At 39.6% G+C, this 8,646-nt stretch overlaps 1 protein-coding gene across 2 annotated transcripts in view; it reads left to right on the forward strand.

Annotated features, from left to right (window-relative positions):
* spata20 (spermatogenesis associated 20) overlaps window positions 1-5,726 on the forward strand; it is a 47,211-nt gene extending 41,485 nt beyond the window's left edge. For both annotated transcript variants that reach the window (XR_001777663.1, XR_001777664.1), the window contains exon 17: window positions 4,579-5,726. The gene's annotated coding sequence lies outside the window, so the exon portion shown is untranslated. The remainder of the gene's footprint in view (window positions 1-4,578) is intronic.
* The last annotated feature ends 2,920 nt before the right edge of the window (window positions 5,727-8,646 follow it).

An 8,646-nucleotide genomic window follows, 5' to 3' on the forward strand; every position in this document is an offset into this window, starting at 1 on the left:
TTACCAAGAATCAAATCAAATAGACCATTGATTAAGCAAGCTAAAAATAAGCATTAGTAATATTCTTACATTCAATCCTTAAAAATCTGGTTTATAGCAGGAAACCAACCACAGACGACCTTTTCAGTTCAGTATTAATATTTAGGTATATTTGGTGGTGGGTATATTTAGAGGGGATTGGAAGCACTGGTGGAGTTTAGCTAGTCACAGACGGCTGTAATCAATAACCCATCTGCTGTCATTTAAATGGAAAAGTAGTGAATTATCAATCCAGGATTATTCCAGAGAGGTGTTTGGGGATGTATTTATATACTTAAGCATGTAAGGATTGGAGAAAATCTCAAAAACTTCCAAATTTGTACCCAGTCGAACCAGTCTGTATGCTGTATGAGTTGTTTCATGACGGAACAACAATGGCTTAAAGAGGGAGTATGATATTAATCAGCTTTTTTTGAGCTTTACATCATGTTATAATGTTGTTCACTCATCAAAAACAAACCTGTAGTGTTACCTTGATTCTTTTATACATGAAATACTTTAATCTCCCCTAGCAACCATTCGCCTGTGTAAAACGCCTCGGTGGACCTAGCCCCGCCTTCGAGGAAGACGTAGTTGCAGTTTCCGAGTTTCCACCTGACAGAGCAGCCCTCCCCCGTGACTTCCCCACTCAACTCCTTCAGACTAGCCAGCAGCAATTAGCAAACACTTAGCTTAACTGCATGTCTGCTGAGGTCATTATAGGAGCTGCTTCTCTGTGAAATGCTGATAAAAACATTGCTAAATAATTAATAGAGGAGCCATGGTGTGAAGGCAGAGTTCCAGAAAAAGTTTTTACAGAGGCAGAGGCCCAATTTCAAAGCATTAAATTATGAAGTCAAATTTACTCGCATCATATTTGATATACATAGCGATTTTATAACAACTGAAATTAAGTTACTTGATTATGCTATAAAATGGCTCTGTATACCTAGAAAATACATAGTACTGCCCCTTTAAATAAATCTGAGAGCCCAAATTTGACAGATGCTCATGATGTATTAATGTACACTCGGTAATGAAGTTTCTTTGCAAAGATGTTGTCCTTGAAAGAATGTGAGAAGCAAGAGCAAGATGGTGAGCAGGTTGCCTCCCAGAGTCTCCCTGGAGGCTGAGAGTGCAAGCAGGAGACGAGAAGTGAGGTGTCCGTCGCCTGTGAGGTGAAAGGAATCGCCCTGCGAGGACACCTGCACCATCTGTTACTTGTTTCCTTTTGGCTTCCCTTCCCCAGGTCTGGCTTCACACGGGCCTCGTCGCCTCAAGAAGCGAGAGAGTCATTTTAGCAGGGCAGAACAAAAACAAGTGCCAAGAAGAGGAGGAATATTAGACATAGAGACAGACAGCTGAGAGACTCGAGAAAGCGGGAGTGCAATTGTTTTCTATTATAGAATGTCCCGCTCTCACTTTCCCGAATGTGTCAGATTGGGAGCAGTCAGGGTTTTTGCCACTTCGTGGTTTCCTGCTCCTGCTATCTCATCCTCCCTCTGTGTCTCAACCTATCATCTTCTACCAGGTTGGGACCTCGCTCGTCTCTCTCCCTCGAGCACGTTAGCTCCTCAACTGTCTTCCTTTGTTCGCCCCTTTCTTCTTTCCTCACTCACACACATCTACTCATCACTTATCCCGCTCCCTTCTTGAGTTCCATCAGTCCCCTCATTATTGTTCTCCACTAATTGTTTTGATGAGCTGCACAAGCTAGATTTTAATTAGCACCAAGATTAGTGGTTGGCCTCGGCAAACCCGTTAGCCCCGCTGATAATGAAGTCATAACCTACATGCCAGAGATATGCAACGATAGCAGTAAAGGCTTGATTTTATCCCTCTGTTTTCTTTGTGCTGAATCCACTTCTGCGGTGCTCGACATTAGTAGGGGATAACATTTTACACTGATAGTAAAAGTTCACAATTAATAAAAAAGACGTCATATTGTCCGTGGGTTGTGAAATCATACGTGAGCTGAATCATCTGGTTTTAAAGATGTCTTAAAAGCCACTGAGGCAGCTGTCATTTCTTTGTTTCTTGCCGTCTGAAAGTGCTGAGCCGCCCTGTTGTAGTAAAAACCCATTTCAAGGATTTTAGCTTCATGAACTTGTTACAACATTGTGGAAAACAGCTTTTCCCTCCTTAAAGATATCTTTCTTTGTTGTCCCACTTAAATTTTTCAGATCCTCCAGTTTTAATAAGAGGTGGAGAGAATCTGAGTAAATTCAAGATGCTAAATCAAACGGACCATGCGGGGAAATGCTAATCGCCTGTCCCCTTTCTTGTATCATGAATTAACTGAGCGCACCTTTTAGAAAGTACAAAATCAATTTTCTTAGCCGCACATAAATCTGATCAATTTTAGATTTGTATGAACAAGGAATCATTTAAATTGAACCTGCCTGACAGCATGAAGTAGGTCCCTGTATAACTTGGGAAACAGATGACCAGTTTTTTTTCTTACTTGCTGGGTAAGAAAGAACCAAAGGCGATCTGTTCTTTTAACGCAAGAATACATAGAAGGTAATTTGGTTGAGTGTTTGATATTAGTGTTTTAGAATGTTGTCATTTATTTATTTATGTATTTACATAAATAAATAAATAAATAAATACATATGTATTTATGTATGAGTTTAGGGACATAAATGCTCCATAACCAACTGCACTTCATAGACATTGAAATAGGGTTCAGTTAAGTCGATGTTTTCTCAACATTGGTCCTCAAGCCCCCCTGCCCTGCACAGGGGGCATGAGGGTATTTCCCTTCTGCCACACCTGAATTGTATCTCTGGGTGATTAACAGGCTTCTGCAGTACTTGATGGTCATGCAATCATTTGAATCAGCTGTTCTGGAATAGAGGCACATCTAAAACATGCAGAGCAGGGGGGGGCCTGAGGACCGGTGTTTGTTGAGAAACACTGAGTTAAGTCAAGAAACAATATCATTGAATGGATTACAAAGCTATTTCTAAGACTTTGCAACTCCAGTAAGCTGCAAAAAAAGGTAGGTCTGACCCACAAATTTATAAAACAGACAGTGGTGCCCAGTGATTACTCTTCTGGAGGTCATAAAAACACTCAGAAAACATCCTGGCTGTTTTAGGAGTTTGTAACTTAAGTGGGGGCTCATCCGGGATTATTTTGAAAATGGCACAGATTAGTCTGGTAGAGTTTGAAAATAATCCTCCTTTACAACAGTTTGATGACTGTAGAAAAGATGATTAATGCTCAATTGCTACCCTTTATGGTGTCTCTGTGTCTAAATCTATAGCGAAGAGTGAAATAAAATCTCTTGTCTTTAGTTGCGTGGTTGAAAAAGAGGTATTCTTATTGAAAGTGAATAAGGGTGAAGCTGGTTCAATTTCTGAACCTACTGATCAGCTGGAGGTTTGTGTCGAGGACAGAGCAATGGTATCTGCAGATGGGGGGAAAACCACTGGTTCTTCTTCCACAGTTTAAGTCTTCCTCGATTGAGTTCAACAAACCTGGCGTTGTTACTTGCTTAAAGGTACATCTGGTTTGTCTTGAAGTTTAAGCCTAAGAATGAGAGCGCAAGCTTGAGTTTGAGCAGCTAGAAGCTGAAACTAGTGTGCGTCGGCTAGTGTTAAAAACTCATAAACTTACCACTGAGCCTTCTCCACCTTTTGATAAAGGTGGAGATAATGTCATTAACCTGTTAGATAAACCTTCCACTGTTCCAATACATGTCAGAACTTTTGACATAGGGAAAAATATTTCCTTAGTTCCACTATTCCTGGAGACTAAGGTGGAAGCTTACAGTATGTTAATGCTTTTGAGAAGATTGTAGTCCCCTGCACTGGCCCCAGGAGGATTGGTTCCTTTTGCTGCACTTCTTATGATTGATGCATGTCAGTGTCAATAGGTTCAAGGAATACAAGTACTTTTGCAAGGAACTGTAAAATCACAAACTGTGAAGCCAGCGGAAGTGGCTTCATGGAATCCTCCATCCAGCTGAAGACAGAAGAGACGTCTTGTAATGATCCGTTACCCTACCCGGTTTTAAAATGAAGAATCTAGCATCATACTGACCACCTGGACAGCATATGGACTTCAGTTAAACGTTACCTTGGGCATATAAAGTGGAAACTGAAGTAAAAGTGATTGTTGACAGGTTGTGTTGAATCACCTGTCTGTCTCATGATCTGCACTCTGGAAATTGCTAAACAAGATTTCAAGTAACACACATAATTCGTGCCTTTCCTGTTTTGAATCGCCTGAATGTTGTGTAATTTGCAAGTCCCGAATGTTTGGAACGAATTGACCGCATATTTGTGTGGGCTTGTGTTGATGTGAGTTGGAAAGGGAGATGAAAACTTCAGTTTCTCTATTTACAGGTTTGTGGATTTGTGTGATTCCTCCAGTTAGTTTGTATCAGGAATGTGTTCTGGTCTTTGGATGGGCATAACTCAGTTCTGTGTGTGTGTGTGTGTATATTTGTCTGTTTTACAATCTGTGTTTTCGGATTTACGCAAGCCTGTGTAAAAGGAAAACAAAAACCAGGCCAACCTAAGTTGCGTGTGCTGTTGTCTGTTTTGTCAGATATGGCTGCTGTGTCTCAGGCTGTGATAATGAGGCCACAGGGGGCTGAGAACAGAGGCACATCGACTTGGAGAGAGGAGGAATATTCAGAAGCATCCGAGTGAGGTTTGTGTGCGTGTTGAAGATGAGAGTCCTTTTATTCTGCTGCTCTGTCACAGAATTCAAACGCCAGATTTCGCTCGGGTCTGATGTTGTCTTGTGATGCGCTTTAAACTATTTTAGTAGTTTCGTTTAGAAACGTCTGGAATAAAGTTTTACTTTAAATTAAAAACTGATTTATCTGTGGAAGCTTAAATTGCAAATGCACACAGAGATGACTGAGCTTTACATTTATTTTTTTCATATTTTTTATTTGCCTAGGTGTAGGTCAAATGTCACCCCTGAGGATGTCATATATTCGCACTTTTAATCAAAAGCTTACACAGTTATATGCCCCGGGGTTATGAACCACAACTGTCTGCAAATAGCTGAAAACTGTCTACTTTCAAACACCAAATATACTTTAGCATTGTACTTTTTTTTTAGTAGTAAATACTGATAAGATTATTATAGTGGGGGACTTTAACATTCATGTTGACACCCAGGGTGTTTAATGCTCTTAGACTCATTTGGCTTTACTCAAATAATTCACAGTCCGTTATTATGGTCACATTACACCTTGTGCTATAAGGCACTGAGTGTGGAAAAAATAACAGTAACTCCCCATAACCCTGTGCTGTCTGGTCATATTTAACAACCTTTGAGTTTATTTTAGCCGACTATTCTGGAATAAACAAATGTTTTTGTTATAAAAGGTCTTCATCAGACAATGCTATAAAAAAACTTTAAAAGATCTGTTCCACGTTTAATTTCCTTTTAATCTCAGAGAAATGTAGACAGAAGGAGAAATTGAATGTCTAGCCATTCTTAAACTGATGTTCTTGTTCATAGTCACTTCATCATTGCATGTGGCTTTAGTGAAAAAAATCTGCAAATAGACAAATTTTCCACTAATAGTTTGGAGTCATGTTCCATGGAAAAATGAGCAAATTGGCTAAGTGGTTTAAAAAGGCCATGGAGTCAAGCGGTACTGGTCCACAGAACCCAAACACACATCGATGCTGTTTTTCTGACCAGAGACTGGATTGACAAAAAAAAACAAAAAACTTGTAATAACATACTTAATTGTAACATTGACTTGCACTCTTTCCCCATGCTTTTTACAATTTCAAATAATCACATAGATTTTAAACATTTACAAATGTTAACACAACTGCATTTTTTTTTAAACACGCAAAGGTTCTGGTTGGAACTTTTATATTTACATGCTTCTAGTACCGCCATAATTCTGTCGCACGACGGCATCTGTAACCAAGAGTGTGGTGGATGCTCCTACCACCACCACATCTTGTTAGTATTTATTTCTTTATTAGTATAGTTTGTTAGTTATTTCATTTAGAGATATATTTTCTAATGGGTGCACACTTTAGTAATGTCTGTCTGAATGGTTCATTTATACTTGTGTTTTTGTTTGAGATGCCACTTCTAGGAACCAGCTGGTGGAGGAACCTGGGGCAAACCTTCTACACATTTCTGAAAGACTGAAGGGGAAGACTTCAAGTTGTTTTTATTTAATTCTGTCACTTAAATATTCACTTATTGTTTGTGCTAAGTTAAAGTTGGTTTTGCTTTATTTGTTTATAGAACGCTTTAGTTAATTTTGTATTTATTTGTTCTTTTGTTAGGTCAGACCTCCCTCAAGTGGTAGATTTAGGTCACTCCACCCCTATTTAAGCAGCCTTAGTTCTTTGTTTGGTAGGTCAGTTTTTGTTTGTGTTCAGTTACAGTTCAGTTGACCTCAGTTCATTTGGATCCAAATTTGTTATTTATCCTTTGATTTATTCTTGCTTTAAATCTTTATGCTTTGTTAATGATTTTTTGAAGAATTAAATTGAAACCTTTTTCTACTTTGAACATTTTTTTGTCCTTGTTTGAGTTTGGTCCCTCACAAAGAGGGACGATGATAAAGCCTCATCTATCGGCCCACTGGGTTTATTTTCTGCAACGGTCCGAAAAAGACTATTCACAATCACTGTATAAGGAAAATTGTAGTTGGTTATTAACTTAATCCAAAACGTTTTAGCAAGAGTTGCAGCACGGTAATCTAAATCTGTATTTTGAAGGCCCTTGTCAAGAAACACCTAAAACAGTCTGCATGTAATTTTTTGGACCTAATTAGAATCTCATGCAAGAGGAAGTGACATATTATGTACAGAGTGAGCTGTATGTGGGGAAGACATGGCTGTACACATGCTTCTAAAAGCAGCCTGCAGACAGCAGCTTTGTCATGTTTATGCCTGCCACCTTCTTACCCTTGATGCTCTGTACTTGTGACATTTCAACCAGTGCCATGCAGATGACGGATGTGAGTAGACAGGAGTGTTGGATCATGTACTGGATGCAGCAGTCGGGAGCAGCAGAGTGCATCGAGCCATGCTCTGTCTCGCCAGCTGACAGCCAGGTGGAGACGGACTGATAACAGAGTCCCTGTTACAGTCTGGACCCGAATTCAACTTTCGGTTGTCAGAGGTGGCACGGGGAATGTGTTATTTACAGTGTCTGGGAAAAAAGTATTTGCCCACTTCCATTTTTTTTTTTTTTTTTCATCAGGATTAAATGTTTTAGATTCAACATAATCTGTGATCAGACAAACACACACAAGTACAAAGTGTGATTTTTGAAATAATGGTTTTGTTCAAGTGAGGGGGAAAAATTACGTAACCAACCAAGTCTTGATTGCACTCATACCTGTAGAGTCAAGATACAAAAACGGACAAAAAAAAAAAAAAATCTGAGAAATTAAATAAGAAATGGAGGTAACATGTATAGGCGAGGAGTGGCCTGACCCAGCAGTCACAAAAGAACCAAGAGTATTAATTAATGCACTGCGGGAGTTACTTGTCTCACTTAAAAATGAAAAGTCAATGCGGGAAGGACTGGGCAAAATGAGCATCCATGGGAGAATCCGAAGCCGCCTCTCTCGTCTTTAAAACAAAAGCCTGTCACGCATTTCCCAAAAACATTTTGATGATCCCCAAGAGTTTTAGCCAAACTTTTGTGGACTGATGAGACAAAAGTAGAATTTTCTGGACAGAGGGTGACCCGTTACATCTGATGTAAAACTTTGATGAAGACTTAACAGAGTACCAAGAGTGATGCATATATATATCTGTAGAGGTCTTCATTAAGACGGAAGTATAATCAAAGTCAAATTTCTTGTGGTCTTTGGTGGTATTTTAACTCTCCCATGAATGAAGCCGACTCTGACTCTACCGTCGTAAAATGGGAAGGTCCTTCTGGAGCAAATCATCCACAAACCGTGACATCACACGCTACATTTGGTTTACACCAAGCATATCCATGTTTGCAGTTGAATCTAGTTCACCTGCAAAGGTTTGATGTTTAAAAGTTAGTTGGATTCAGACATTGTTTTTATAACAGACAACATTAAATCTTATTTCAAACTTTGGTCTGTTGTCGCTTATTCACTACACTGCTAAGTGCTGGATGTTTCCCTGCTTCAGTTCATCTGATTTAGAGTCAAGAATAGAGCTGGAATGAAGCCTCACTGGAGAGGTAGCTACACCTTTTCATTTCGAGCTTCCTGGAACAGGGTGACAAATGAAATTTACAGGACGGTGAGAAGAGTGTTTTAGCACAACAGTCTTCCACCTCTCTTAAACCCCCTTCTTCTATGGTTTGTGATTATCTTGTGTTCCAAGAATACATCTTCCCTTTTTCTGAAGAACATAATATAAACTACATGCTGACAGCTGCTGGATGTGTTCTGGCCTTACCGTGACTCAGCTAACAAGCGTTGGGGGGAGAAACGAGGATTACTTTCACATTCTTTTCTTTCATCTCAAAGAGAACAACATCTTATCAGTGGGTTATTTCTACAGTTTCCCTCGCTTAACAAGGAGCCCCTGAATCAAACCTGTCCCCCGACACCTCCGGGCTCTCTCTCTTGTCTCAAAGTCAAAGGGAGACTTAAGCCTCTGTGTAAACTCCTCCGACGAAGAGCTTAGG

The sequence above is a fragment of the Poecilia reticulata genome, linkage group LG19 (genome assembly GCF_000633615.1).
Source record: "Poecilia reticulata strain Guanapo linkage group LG19, Guppy_female_1.0+MT, whole genome shotgun sequence".
Classification (NCBI taxonomy): Eukaryota; Metazoa; Chordata; class Actinopteri; order Cyprinodontiformes; family Poeciliidae; genus Poecilia; species Poecilia reticulata.